Consider the following 15,524-nt stretch of genomic DNA (forward strand, 5'->3'; position numbering starts at 1 on the left):
CAATTAGTTGCTTGATTCTGCCATGTCTAAACGAAATAGTTTAGATAATTACTAACACAACAGTGCTTAGTTTCAAAACTAATATCAGCTGTTCATAATGAAAGGCCTATACCTAATAACTTGTTTTGTTTCAGTTCTGTTTTTTTGTCCTACTACATAGATGGTTGAGTTTAAAAAGGTTAACCTCTGCAATTGCTCCTAAGGGTACAGAAATGAAAGAAAAAATGGTGTAACAATGTAAGCCTGAGAAGTCCTGGGGCTTAACAGCAATTGCTGTGGCTGCTTATGGTCATTATGTTTCAATAGAGAAGGCCTAACAATTGTTTCTGGGAGGAAAAAAAATCACATCTTATCTATTATATTGGCCTATCAAAGGCTATCAGGTATACACCCAGTAATAGCCTAAAACTCTTGCATAATGATGAAACAACAAAATTACCTTAACATTTCTTTTTTTAATTAATTTTTTTGTTTACTTTTATTTATTTGAGAGCAACAAACACAGAGAGGAAGAGGCAGATAGAGAGAGAGAGAGAGAGAGAATGGGCACGCCAGGGCCTCCAGCCACTTCAAACAAACTCCAGATGCGTGCACCCCCTTGTGCATCTGGCTAACGTGGGTCCTGGGGAATTGAGCCTTGAACCTGCGTCCCTACGCTTCTCAGGCAAGCACTTAACTGGTAAGCCATCTCTCCAGCCCTACCTTAACATTTCTTATTGAAACCTCTTATTTTGTTTTTGTCCATGCTTAAGAAAAACAGGTTTATTCATAATTTACTATTTTTTGGGCTCAAAGACTCCAAGTTGTATTTAGGCCAGTTAGAAACAAGGCCAAATTACATTCTTCCTAGGTGTAGTCATATTCACCTTTAACTCACAAATTGCATTGACTATTCATCAAGATGTGTAGGATCAATGGTAATTCAGATGGATAACTTTGAAAAGATTTGTGAGTTTCCTATTCAGACCTAGTCAGATTATTTTGAAAACCTTGGGAAAGACTGAAATTCTTCACCAATCTAAAAATGTTTGTGTTTTTATAGCATTGATTAGTGATATCAAAAACCCAACATTGCACCTAAAAGACCTACACAGATAAAGTCAATGACCAAATGAGCACTATGCATTATTGAAATAGGCAGATGCCTTTGAAGGAGAGAAAGAAAGCCTGAGAAAGAGAGGGAGAAAGAGAGAAAAAAAAAAGAAAAAGAGAAAGATTGATGAATCCATTATGGAAGAGAATAAACACCAACTCTCAGCAATACATTCTAATTACATGGCATTTCAGTGCCCTGAAAGCCTGATCAGTGTTTGTGAATTTCTCATGATAATTGTGGTCCTGAAGAAGTGTCTAAACTCTTTCCAATGCAGTGAAAATGGCTTGTGATGTTCTTGCAAATTCTGGAGCACTGACACACTTATGGAGAAGGCAAGATAAATCCTCATACAGACCAAATCATACAGGCCAGTGTTAATTAATTGCTTTTTATCCAAGGGATGAGGAATCCATGATACAAATTTGGACATCCGTCCTTCCTCAAATAAAGTCCTGCATCCTGGGTGTTTTGATCCCATGGAACTGCTGCAGAAACAGAATCTTCTAAATGAGCAATTTGATTGCTACATTGTTGAAAGCTGCTAAGTAGCCACACAAGTAATTTTTATTTCACCAAAACTTGTAATATGAAGGGATAGATCGTGTTTTGAAGATGTTGGGATTGATGACTTCTTTTCATGAGCTTCTGAATTCATTTTGTTCAGGTCTTTTTTATTCATGAAGGTTCATTTAACCTTTAATGAAAGCTTTGTTTTATTTTTTCACAGTATAATTTCAAAAGAATAGGATGCTTGCGTATGACACATTACTACTCAAGGAATAAAACAAAGTACAACTTAATGGACAATCAGCTCAGCCTGGCATTGAGAATGACAGCTTTTTATAACCTTTCCATTTTTCTTTATTATTGTTAATATTATTATCAACATAGTTTGTGTGGATACATCATATGTTGGTACCTCTTTTCCCTCGTTCCTGCCCCCATTCCACTGAGGATCCTACTCATTGGAGTTGCAGGTGTTCCTTATAGTGGGGTTATGGGTTGTGTGTTGTGGGAGCAGCAGTCAGTTACTTTTGGGGGCACATTTCCAATTTCTTTAATTACTGACCTGTTAGATTTTCTCTTCTGGAGTCATTTTTTGTGTGTTCTATTTTTTTATGTTTATTTATTTATTTATTTGAAAGTGACAGAGAAAGAGGAAAAGAGAGAGAGAGAGAGTGAGAGAGAATGGGCACGCCAGGGCCTCCAGCCACTGCAAACGAACTCCAGGTGCATGTGCACCCTTGTGCATCTGGCTAACGTGGGTCCTGGGGAATCGAGCCTCGAACTGGGGTCCTTAGGCTTCACAGGCAAGTGCTTAACTGCTAAGCCATCTCTCCAGCCCTGTGTGTTCTATTTTTCAGACATAATTTTATGTATCCCAGAGTGGTATTGAAATTGAACTCACTATATAGTCAAGGATGACCTTGAACTCCTGGAGGACCCCTGTCTGTCTCTCCCAAGTGCTGAAATTACAGGCGTGTGCTATCATGCTTAGCTCTGGAGTCTGTTTTTTTTTTTTAATATACTTTTATTTATTTTTTTATTTGTTTGACAGATAGAGAGAGAGAGAGAGAGAGAAAGAGAGAGATAGAGGAGAGAGAATGGGTGTGCCAGGGCCTCCAGCCACTGTAAATGAACTCCAGATATATACACCCCCTTGTGGATCTGACCAATGAAGGTCCTGGGGAATGGAACCTAGGTCCCTTGGCTTGGCAGGCAAATGCCTTAACTGCTAAGCCATCCCTCCAGCCCTGGAGCCTGTTTATATAACTAAATATAACATGTTCCTAGGCACTGGACCTATGCCCCAAGTTGTCTGTCCATAGGCTGGTTGGCCTATTTTATGAAAAATCTATATGCTTTGTGTGGCCATTGGTCAGTGTTCCATTTATTTTAGAAGTTATCTTTTTTTGGGGGGGGATTTGATGTGATATTTATTTAAACTGCTCTTGTTTCCAAAAAAAATTAAGACATGTGCAAATGTTTCCATCTTTTCCTGTTTTCTCATTATAAATTAATACAGTGGCTTTCCCAAATGTAAACTCCAGTCACCTGTGGAGGTAGAATAGGTCAATTCATTATTGTCATTTGATATAGGACCACTCATATGCTAAGGGGGAGTGGGTGCTAATATTCCACTTCATACCTTTGTTAAGGAAATTAAAACATTTCAGGATGAATAAGATATGTTCTGTGTTGCTTTTCTTTATCATCCCTAATGTCCCCTAAATTTTGAGGCTTAAATGAAAGATATTTTTTAAGCAATTCAGGGTAAATTTGAGACTTAAAACTATATTTAAGATAATGTGTTTAAACAAACACAGACCTCCTCTGTCTTATCTGTGACTAAGGATTAAATATTGAAAGGAAAAATAAGCCTGAAAAAAGTGCTAAGAAACCCTTGTAAATTTGTGATTGTAATTTACAAAAGTCATCAATTTTGTGCAGGAATAAAGGATTACATCATACCACATGCTTCTAAGTATGACTTCCTAAGCATTCTGGCTTGCATAATTTCTAAAAGTAGGATCTAGCAATAAGTTCCCTAATAAATTATCTAACTAGAAATAAGATTAAGAAATTGCCAGGATTATGGAGAAAAAAAAAACACAAAACAGCTCTTTGCAACAACAGAACACTTAAAGGGATAATCTACAATATATCCAGAAAAGATTTGAAATCATGAAGTCAATAACATTTAGAAATAGTAGTGCTGCCTTCCATGTTCTCAACAGATTTAAATTCAGCTACATGTTACTTACGATCAATACATATGGTTACAAATAGCAATGACTGTTACTAAGCTAGTTACATGGTGGCATAGGAAAACATTTCCCTCCAACCCAGAGGCAGATCACTTTGCTCATGCGGTCTACTAAACATTGCAGGCTTTCAAAGGGAATGCACACTGAAACATGAAAATGATTCCTTTGCGTAGGAAAACCTGATGAACTTCAGGCACAAATCCTTAGATGTTTATGGGAGCTAGAAAGTTTCTAAGACTATTTATTTATTTATTTATTTATTTTTATTAGCATTTTCCATAATTATAAAAAAAATCCCATGTTAATTCCCTCCCTCCCCCCACACTTTTGCCTTTGAAATTCCATTCTCCATCATATTACCTTCTCATCACAATCATTGTACTTACACATATACAATATCAAACTATTAAGTACCCTCCTCCCTTCCTTTCTCTTCCCTTTATGTCTCCTTTTTCATTTTTTTAATTTTTATTTATTTATTTATTTGAGAGCGACAGACACAGAGAGAAAGACAGATGGAGGGAGAGAGAGAGAATGGGCACGCCAGGGCTTCCAGCCTCTGCAAACGAACTCCAGACGCGTGTGCCCCCTTGTGCATATGGCTAACGTGGGACCTGGGGAACCGAGCCTCGAACCGGGGTCCTTAGGCTTCACAGGCAAGCGCTTAACCGCTAAGCCATCTCTCCAGCCCTATGTCTCCTTTTTAACTTACTGGCCTCTGCTAGTAAGTATATTCATTCTCACGCAAAAGCCCAGTCATCTGTAGCTAGGATCCACATATGAGAGAGAACATGTGGCGCATGGCTTTCTGGGCCTGGGTTACCTCACTTAGTATAATCCTTTCCAGATCCATCCATTTTTCTGCAAATTTCATAATTTCATTTTTCTTTACTGCTGAGTAGAACTCCATTGTATAAATGTGCCACATCTTCATTATCCACTCATCAGTTGAGGGACATCTGGGCTGGTTCCATCTCCCAGCTATTATAAATTGAGCAGCAATAAACATGGTTGAGCACGTACTTCTAAGGAAATGGGATGAGTCCTTCGGATATATGCCTAGGAGTGCTATAGCTGAGTCATATGGTAGATGAATCTTTAGCTGTTTTAGGAACCTCCACACTGATTTCCACAATGGCTGGACGAGATTGCATTCCCACCAGCAGTGTAGAAGGGTTCCTCTTTTTCCACATCCCCGCCAACATTTATGATCATTTGTTTTCATGATGGTGGCCAATCTGACAGGAGTGAGATGGAATCTCAATGTAGTTTTAATCTGCATTTCCCTGATGACTAGTGATGTAGAACATTTTTTAGATGCTTATATGCCATTCGTATTTCTTCCTTTGAGAATGCTCTATTTAGCTCCATAATCCACTTTTTTATTGGCTTGTTTGATTCCTTATTATTTAACTTTTTGAGTTCTTTGTATATCCTAGATATTAATCCTCTATCTGATATATAGCTGGCAAAGATTTTTTCCCATTCTGTAGGTTGCCTCTTTGCATTTTTCACTGTGTCTTTTACAGTGCAAAATCTTTGTAATTTCATGAGGTCCCAGTGATTAATCTGTGGTTTTATTGACTGAGCAATTGGGGTTGTATTCAGAAAGTCTTTGCCAAGACCAATCTGTTGGAGGGTTTCCCCTACTTTTTCCTCTAGCAGTTTCAGAGTTTCAGGTCTGATGTTAAGGTCTTTAATCCATTTGGACTTAATTGTTGTGCATGGCGAGAGAGAAGAATCTATTTTCAACCTTCTGCAAATATATATCCAGTTTTCCCAACATCATTTGCTGAAGAGGCTGTCTTTTCTCCAATGAGCATTTTTGGCATTTTTATCGAATATCAGGTGACTATAGCTACTTGGGCTTACATCTGGGTCCTCTATTCTGTTCCACTTATCTACATGTCTGTTTTTGTGCCAGTACCAGGCTGTTTTTGTTACTATGGCTCTGTAGTATAGGTTAAAATCAGGTATGGTTATACCACCAGCCTTATTTTTGTTGCTCAGTATTGTTTTAGATATTCGAAGTTTTTTTGTGATTCCAAATGAATTTTTGCATTGTTTTTTCTATTTCCATGAAGAATGCTTTTGGAATTTTGATAGGGATTGCATTAAATGTATAGATTGCTTTTGGTAAGATTGCCCTTTTGACAATATTGATTCTTCTAATCAAGGAACAGGGGATGTTTCTCCAGTTTCTATTGTCTTCTGCAATTTCTCGCTTGAGGGTTTTTAAAGTTCTCATTGTAGAGATTCTTTACTTCCTTGGTTAGGTTTATTCCAAGGTACTTTATTAATTTTTTTTTGATGCAATTGTGAATGGGAGCGATTCTCTGATTTCATCCTCTGTGTGTTTGTTGTTAGCATATATGAAGGCTACTGGATTCTGTGTATTTATTTTGTATCCTGCTACATGGCTATAGGTTTTGATCAGCTCTAGCAGTTTGCTGGTAGAGTTTTTTTTTTTTAATTTTTATTAACATTTTCCATGATTATAAAATATATCCCATGGTAATTCCCTCCCACCCCACCCCCACACTTTCCCGTTTGAAATTCCATTCTCAATCATATTACCTCCCTATTACAATCATTGTAATTACATATATACAATATCAACCTATTAAGTATCCTCCTCCCTTCCTTTCTCCACCCTTTATGTCTCCGTTTCAACTTACTGGCCTCTGCTACTAAGTATTTTCATTCTCACACAGAAGCCCAGTCATCTGTAGCTAGGATCCCCATATGAGGGAGAACATGTGGCGCTTGGCTTTCTGGGCCTGGGTTACCTGACTTAGTATAATACTTTCCAGGTCCATCCATTTTTCTGCAAATTTCATAACTTCATTTTTCTTTACCGCTGAGTAGAACTCCATTGTATAAATGTACCACATCTTCATTATCCACTCATCAGTTGAGGGACATCTAGGCTGGTTCCATTTCCCAGCTATTATAAATTGAGCAGCAATAAACATGGTTGAGCATGTACTTCTAAGGAAATGAGATGAGTCCTTTGGATATATGCCTAGGAGTGCTATAGCTGGGTCATATGGTAGATCAATCTCTAGCTGCTTTAGGAACCTCCACACTGTTTTCCACAATGGCTGGACCAGATTGCATTCCCACCAGCAGTGCAGAAGGGTTCCTTTTTTTCCACATCCCCGCCAACATTTATGATCATTTGTTTTCATGATGGTGGCCAATCTGACAGGAGTGAGATGGAATCTCAATGTAGTTTTAATCTGCATTTCCCTGATGACTAGTGACGTTGAACATTTTTTTAGGTGCTTATATGCCATTCGTATTTCTTCCTTTGAGAACTCTCTATTTAGCTCCTTAGCCCATTTTTTGATTGGCTTGTTTGATTCCTTATTAGTTAACTTTTTGAGTTCTTTGTATATCCTAGATATTAATCCTCTATCAGATATATAGCTGGCGAAGATTTTTTCCCATTCTGTAGGTTGCCTCTTTGCTTTTTTCACTGTGTCCTTTGCGGTGCAAAATCTTTGTAATTTCATGAGGTCCCAGTGGTTAATCTGTGGTTTTATTGCCTGAGCAATTGGGGTTGTATTCAGAAAGTCTTTGCCAAGACCAATATGTTGAAGGGTTTCCCCTACTTTTTCCTCTAGCAGTTTCAAAGTTTCCGGTCTGATGTTAAGGTCTTTAATCCATTTGGACTTAATTCTTGTGCATGGCGAGAGAGAAGAATCTATTTTCATCCTTCTGCAGATATTTATCCAGTTTTCAAAACACCATTTGCTGAAGAGGCTGTCTCTTCTCCAATGAGTATTTTTGGCATTTTTATCGAATATCAGGTGGCTATAGCTACTTGGGCTTACATCTGGGTCCTCTATTCTGTTCCACTGATCTACATGTCTGTTTTTGTGCCAGTACCATGCTGTTTTTGTTACTATGGCTCTGTAGTATAGGTTAAAATCAGGTATGGTGATACCACCAGCCTCTTTTTTGTTGCTCAGTATTATTTTAGATATTCGAGGTTTTTTATGATTCCAAATGAATTTTTGGGTTGTTTTTTCTATTTCCATGAAGAAAGCCTTTGGTATTTTGATAGGGATTGCATTAAATGTGTAGATTGCTTTAGGTAGGATTGCCATTTTCACGATATTGATTCTTCCAAGCCAGGAACAAGGGATGTTTCTCCACTTTCTAGTGTCTTCTGCAATTTCTCGCTTGAGTGTTTTAAAGTTCTCATTGTATAGATTCTTTACTTCCTTAGTTAGGTTTATTCCAAGGTATTTTATTTTTTTTTGATGCAATTGTGAATGGGAGTGATTCTCTGATTTCATCCTCTGTGTGTTTGTTGTTAGCATATACGAAGGCTACTGATTTCTGTGTATTTATTTTGTATCCTGCTACATTGCTGTAGGTTTTGATCAGCTCTAACAGCTTGCTAGTAGAGTCTTTAGGGTCCTTTATGTATAGAATCATGTCATCTGCAAATAATGATAACTTGATTTCTTCCTTTCCAATTTGTATCCCTTTTATGTGTGTCTCTTGCTTTATTGCTATGGCTAAGACTTCCAATACTATATTAAATAGAAGTGGAGACAGTGGACACCCTTGTCTTGTTCCTGATTTTAGTGGAAAAGCTTCCAGTTTTTCCCCATTTAGTAATATGTTGGCTGTAGGCTTGTCATAAATAGCCTTTATTATATTGAGATATGTTCCTTCTATTCCCAGTCTCTGTAGGACTTTTATCATGAAGGGATGTTGGATTTTGTCAAATGCTTTCTCTGCATCTAATGAGATGATCATGTGATTTTTGTCCTTCAACCCATTTATGTAATGTATTACATTTATAGATTTGCGTATGTTGAACCATCCCTGCATCTCTGGGATAAAGCCTACTTGGTCAGGGTGAATGATCTTTTTGATATACTCTTGTATTCTGTTTGCCAATATTTTGTTGAGAATTTTTGCATCTATGTTCATGAGGGAGATTGGTCTGTAATTTTCTTTTTTTGTTCTATCTTTGCCTGGTTTTGGTATCAGGGTGATGCTGGCCTCATAGAAGGAGTTTGGTAGGATTCCTTCTTTTTCTATTTCCTGGAAAAGCTTAAGAAGCAATGGTGTTAGCTCTTCCTTAAAGGTCTGGTAAAATTCAGCAGTGAATCCATCTGGGCCTGGACTTTTTTTAGTTGGGAGATTATTGATAACTGTTCGGATCTCCATGTTTGTTATAGGTCTATTTAAGTGATTAATCTCATTTTGGTTTAATTTAGGTAGGTCATATAAATCAAGGAAAGCATCCATTTCTTTCAGATTTTCTTACTTTGTGGAGTATATGCATTTATAGTATGTCCCTATGATTTTTTGAATTTCTCTGGAATCTGTTGAGATGTTACCTTGTTCATCTCTGATTTTATTAATTTGTGTTTCTTCTCTTTTCTTTTGGTCAGATTTGCTAAGGATTTATCAATCTTCTTTATCCTTTCAAAGAACCAACTCTTTGTTTCATTAATTCTTTGGATTGTTCTTTTGTTTCTATTTCATTTATTTCTGCCCTAATCTTTATTATTTCTTCCCGCCTACTGATTTTTGGTTTGCCTTGTTATTCTTTTTCCAAGGCTTTAAGGTGAAGCATTAGGTCGTTTACTTGCGACCTTTCTAATTTCTTAATATAGACACTTACCTCTGAGAACTGCCTTCATTGTGTCCCAGAGATTTTGATATGTTGTATTCTCATTATCATTTGAATCTATAATTTTTTGATTTCTTCATTGACCCATTCATCATTTAGTAGTGTATTATTCAGTTTCCATGATTTTGTGTATGCTCTATAGCTTTTCTTGCTACTGATTTGTAGTTTGATTCCATTGTGGTCAGATAGAATGTAAGGAATTATTTCAATTTTCCTGAATTTGTTAAGATTTGCTTTGTGTCCTAATATATGGTCTATTTTAGAGAATGTTCCATGTGCTGCTGAAAAGAATGTATATTCTGCAGCCTTTGGATGAAATGTCCTGTATATATCTGTTAGGTGCATTCCTTCTATGACCTCATTTAGTCCAGATGCCTCTCTGTTTATTTTTTCCCGGGATGACCTGTCAATTGATGAGAGTGGGGTGTTAAAGTCACCCAACACCACTGTGTTTGGTGTTATCTGTGACCTTAGTTCTAATAGTGTTTGTTTGATGAATTTGGGAGCCCCCGTGTTAGGTGCATATATGTTTAGGATTGTAATGTCCTCCTGTTGGAGTGTGCCTTTAATCAATATAAAGTGACCTTCTTTATCATTCTTGACTAACGTTGGACTAAAGTCTACCTTGTCAGATATTAGGATAGCAACCCCTGCTTGTTTTCTAGGCCCATTTGCTTGAAACACCGTCTTTCAAACTTTCACCCTAAGATAATGTCTATCCTTTGTAGAAAGGTGAGTTTCGGGCTGGAGAGATGGCTTAGCAGTTAAGCACTTGCCTATGAAGCCTAAGTACCCTGGTTCGAGGCTTGGTTCCCCAGGTCCCACGTTAGCCAGATGTACAAGGGTCGCACGCATCTGGAGTTCGTTTGCAGAGGCTGGAAGCCCTGGCGCACCCATTCTCTCTCTCTCCCTCTATCTGTCTTTCTCTTTATGTCTGTCACTCTCAATAAATAAATAAATAAATAAAAAAAGAAAAGTGAGTTTCTTGGAGACAACAAATTGTAGGATCCTGCTTTTTCACCCAGTCTGCAAACCTATGTCTTTTCGTTGGGGCATTGAGGCTGTTGATATTAAGAGATATTATTGAATGGTGTGTATTTATGTTTGCCATTTTTTGTGGTTCCGGTTCTACATGTGCTCTCTTGTGTTTACTAGTATTTGAGTATTGCTGATTTTTTTCTAGATTCCTTATATGTGTGCTTTTCTTTTTCTTCAGCATGGAGGATTCTATCAAGTATTTTCTGCAGAGCTAGTTTTGTCTTCAAATACCCCTTTAACCTGCTTTTGTCATGGAATGTCTTTATTTCTCCGTCTATTTGAATGGATAACTTTGCAGGATAAAGTAACCTTGGTTGACAGTTGTTATCTTTCAGAACATGGAATATATCACTCCAAGCCCTTCTGGCTTTAAAAGTTTGTGTTGAATAATCTGCTGTAATCCTGATGGGCTTGCTTTTGTAGGTAACTTGATTTTTCTCTCTAACTGCTTTCAATATTTTTTCATTGGTGTGTGTGTTTGCAAGTTTGATTATAATATGGCGAGGAGAGGTTATTTCCAGGTTTTGTCTGGCTGGGATTCTAAAGGCTTCCTGTATCTTCATTGGCACCTCTTTCCCAATTTTGGGGAAATTTTCTTCTATGATTTTGTTGAAGATGCCTACTAAGCCTTTGGAGTGGAATTCTTCTCCTTCTACTATGCCCTGAATTCTTATATTGGATCTTTTCATAGTGTCCCAAATATCTTGAAATCCCCACTCATACATTTCTATAAGTTTGTCTTTCTCTTTGTTGGACTGTATTAGATCTGCCACCTGGTCTTCTAGATTAGATATTCTGTCCTCTCCTTCATCCATTATACTGGTGAGATTTTTTACAGAGTTTTTAATTTCACTAACTGTGTTCTTCATTGCTAGTAATTCTAACTGTTTTTTCTTTATTATTTCTATTTCCTTATTTATGTCTTGTATTGCCTTCTTTATTTCATGAAATTGGTGTCCTGCATCTTCTTTGATTCCTTTGATTTCCTCTTTAAGTTCCTCTTTGACTCCTTTGATTTGTTCCCTGACTTCTTTGAACATATTTACAATCATTCTTTTGAAATCTTTCTCAGGCATTTCCTCTAACTCATTTTCACTGGAGGTAATTTCTGATGCATTAATACTTTTAGGTGGATTTATATCATCTTGCTTTTTAGTGTTTCTTGTGTTATAATGTATATATTTCTGCATCTTGGATTAAGTTAATGCTTGGATTTTCTAGCTAGCTGGGTATTCTTAGCTGTATCAATTGATTTGATGTTATATATTTTCAGGGTAGGAGCTTAAGGTGTTAGGTGTGGCTCTTAAGACTCTCAGAGTATCTACAAAGGTGTTCCTAGGGGTTGAGTTTCCCTGCTATGGGAGTATTCAAGTAGGCTGAGTGGAATAAAATACAGGTAGTTTCTAAAATTTAACTAAGCACTGTACCCGTTCAATCAAAAACTGCCCCAAGTATGTATGCCAGAGTAGTTAATGTAACAACCAGATCCTCTATCAACATGGAGGTTAAGATTTCTGGTCTGTTGAGGGATCCAAGTCAGCTTGTGACCAAGTGAGATACTTTCCTGGTGCAATCCCAGTTACCTTGGATGATTTTGGTCTCAGTCAAGTTGCTGCCTGGGTCATTGGGCTGCTGTTCTGATTTCTGGAGCTGCGCACTGGCTTTTCCTGCGGGGCAAACTGAGCCTGGCAACTGTGGCCCTGCAGATCAGCACCCCCGCTGCTGGAACTGCTGCTGCTAAAGCTGCCTCTGCTGGGTCTGTCAGCATCTGATGGTGCTGCTGCTGGGCCCTCCGCTGCTGCTGCCTCTGCTGCTGCTGCTGCTGTAGCTGCCACTTCTGGAGCCACACTGCTGCTGAAGCTGCTACTGCTGGGTCCAGTGCCGCTGCTGCCACTGAAGCTGCTGCTGCTGGGTCTGCCACTGCTGCTGCTGCTGGGTCTGCTGCTACTGCCGCTACTGGATCTGCTGCTGTTGGGGCCGCTGTTACTGGTGCCGGAGCCACTGATGTTGCTGCCAAACTCTGCTCTTGCTTAGGTCCTGCTGTCGGCTCAAGTTGGCGTGGCCAGTTCCAGGACCACTGCTCCGTTCACTGGAGCTGGTCTCAGGTGTGGGTGGGGGGTGGTGTGGGGAGGGGAGGGATCCGCAGTTGCTCTGGTTCTCTCGCTGTTCCACGTGTCCTTCTACCTCGTGGTCTGCTCCTCCATTGCTCACTGCCACTCTCCCTTCACGTTTCCTGAGTTGCAGAGAGCGCTGGTGTGAGGGGAAAGTCCCGCACCTGGCTTTTCCTGCATCTGGAGCTGAACCTGGCCACTTTCTGGTGTGCCGTCACCACCATGGTTGGCCGAGCTGCCGGAGCCGCTTTTGCAGGCCTGTGTCAGCTCTGGATGCTCTGGATCTCTTCTACTTCTCCACTGCTGCTTCAATTTCCTATACACCTCACTTTTTAGTAAAAATGTGTATTTTGCTGAGTTTTTTTTTTTTTTGGTCTTTTTTTCCCCCAGGCGGCTTTGGCGTGGTATCTACACCACCATCTTAACCAGAAGTTTTCAGTTATCTGGTTTTTGAACAAGTTCTCTTGTATGTCAGAAGCCAAAATGAAAAGTAAAGAATTTTTTTAGTTGGATTTATGTTGGGACCTTCTTTCAAAACTTAGCTAGGCTATTTAAAATAGAACCTTAGTATTTGTTTCTTATTTTCACCAAGTCGGAAAGTCATGTAGAAGTGCAAGGTTAGGGTCTCATCAGGCCTTCCCTGAACATGTATCTAGCCATATGTATGAGCACAGCATTCTTGATATTCCACTATATACCTAATTTCAAACTCTCTTTTTATTTTGTAGTTTTCTTTCTTAACTTCTCTATTTCCAGGTTTTTTTGTTCTGAAAATGACTTGCCCTGAGTGTTTTCCCTTGTTCCAGTCTGCTAAGCCCAATTACTTAAGATGATTTTGACAAAAGCTGCTTAGGAAACCACCCCAATTCTGGGAATGTTCCAACTCAGTGGAAAGAAAAGAGATTTTTTTCCCACTGATTCTTGAGGTTGCTACTAGAAAATAAAAAAAAAAAAATTAAAACAATCCATTGAGAGCAAGGTCCTTATTGCTTCCTTTGTCACTATCAACCTGAGTGAAGGCTGAGTAATCACGACCACCAAACTAGGGGATAAAAGAAAACAAACATTGATCTGTCAGTGCTCTTTTATTACATGCAGCAATGTTTTCATTAAACTTTCTCCTGATTGTTGTAACTGTTTTTTTTTTTTTTTTTTTCCTGAGGTAGGGTCTCAGTCTAGTCTAGGCAAACCTGGAATTCATTATGTAGTCTCAGGGTGGCCTTGAACTAATGGCGATTCCAGCCTCCCAAGTGCTGGGATTAAAGGTGTGGACCACCATGCCTGGCTGGTGTAACTTTAATTTTTTAAAAATTTTTGTATTGACAACTTCCATAATTATAGACAATAAACTATGGTAATTCCCTCCCCCCTCAATTTCCATTCACAACTCCACTCTCCATCATATCCCTTTCCCCTTTCAATTAGTCTCTCTTTTATTGTGATGTCATCATCTTTTCCTCCTATCATAATGAACTTATGTAGTTAGTGTCAGGCACTGCAAGGTCATGGATATTCAGACCATTTTGTGTCAGAAGAGTGCATTGTAATGAGTCCTACCCTTTCTTTGGCTCTTTCAGTTTTTCTGCCACCTCTTCTGCAATGGACCATGAGCCTGGGAAGGCATGATAGAGGTATTTCAATGCTGAGCATTCCTCTGTCACATCTTCTCAGCACCATTGTGCCTTCTGAATCATCTCAAGGTCACCACCATCTGAAAAGAGAACCTTTTCTAACCAAAAGTGAGAATAACAGTAATATATGGGTATGAACATTAAGAGAAATGCTTACTGGGAAGTTTGGTGAGCATAATATATGAATTTAGCCAGACACCAGCAGATGTTATGCCCCTAGGGCTCATGACCTCCCTCCCCCATCAGAGGTTTTGAGTATCAGGAATGTATTCCCTCCTGTGGAGCAAGCCTCTGGTCCAATTAGAGAGCAGCTGGTTTCCCCCATAACAGACATGCCACTATTGCACCCATTGGATCATTTGGCCTGGCTGGCCAAACTTAAGGCTTGTAGGATCTCCTTTTGTTTATCTCCACTGTTGACTTCTCTGTCTCCCATGGAGCTGCATGCAGCATAGCTTTTTCCACCTTTCTCTCAGCAGGTCTACACAGAGGAGGTTTTTACCTTAGCTCTAACAAGATTTCTCAGTGACCTTGAAGGCCAAGGATGTGGAGTCTTCAGTAATAGGGTCTTACCATCTACTCCTGGTGGAAACTAATAGCCTTGGAATTGACCTGTAAAGTTTTTGAGGCACCAGGGACCTCCCTGACCAACAACTCTCTGAAATGTATCCCATCCCTGGTATGAAAAATTTCTAGGAACAATCTATGGCTTCTGGGTGCACCGTTGTTCAAAAAAGTAGGTTTTCATATGACTTATTCATTCATATTCTTTTAGATTTTATTAACCCTGCCCTCACCTTCCCTTTACTCAATCTCTTCCCTTGACCTCACTTAGACTTTTTCAGCCCTATTCATCTGTTCTTCTACTTACATATATATAATACAATCCTTAAATTCGCCACCCTCTCCTCCCTCCCTTTCTATCCCCTTTCTGGATTCTGGCCTCTGCTACTAAGTTTTGTTCCAACTCACATACAAGTCCAAATATCTATAGCTAGGATCTACATATTAGAGACAATATGCAGAGCTTGGCTTTCTGGGCCTGGGTTACCTCACTAAATATAATCCTTTCAGATCCATCCATTTTCTTGTAAATTTTGTTTTTCTTTATTACTGAATATAACTCCATTGTACAAATGTGCCACATCTTCATTATCCACTCATAAGTTGAAGGACATCTAGGTTGGTTCCATTTTCTAGCTATTGTGAATAAAACTG

General features: G+C 38.8%; 1 pseudogene; it reads right to left on the reverse strand.

Moving 5' to 3' along the window:
- Nucleotides 1–911: 911 nt before the first annotated feature.
- Nucleotides 912–1,751, reverse strand: LOC105944669 (annotated as a pseudogene).
- Nucleotides 1,752–15,524: the final 13,773 nt, after the last annotated feature.

Source organism: Jaculus jaculus, chromosome X, assembly GCF_020740685.1.
Source record: "Jaculus jaculus isolate mJacJac1 chromosome X, mJacJac1.mat.Y.cur, whole genome shotgun sequence".
In the NCBI taxonomy this organism is placed as follows: domain Eukaryota; kingdom Metazoa; phylum Chordata; class Mammalia; order Rodentia; family Dipodidae; genus Jaculus; species Jaculus jaculus.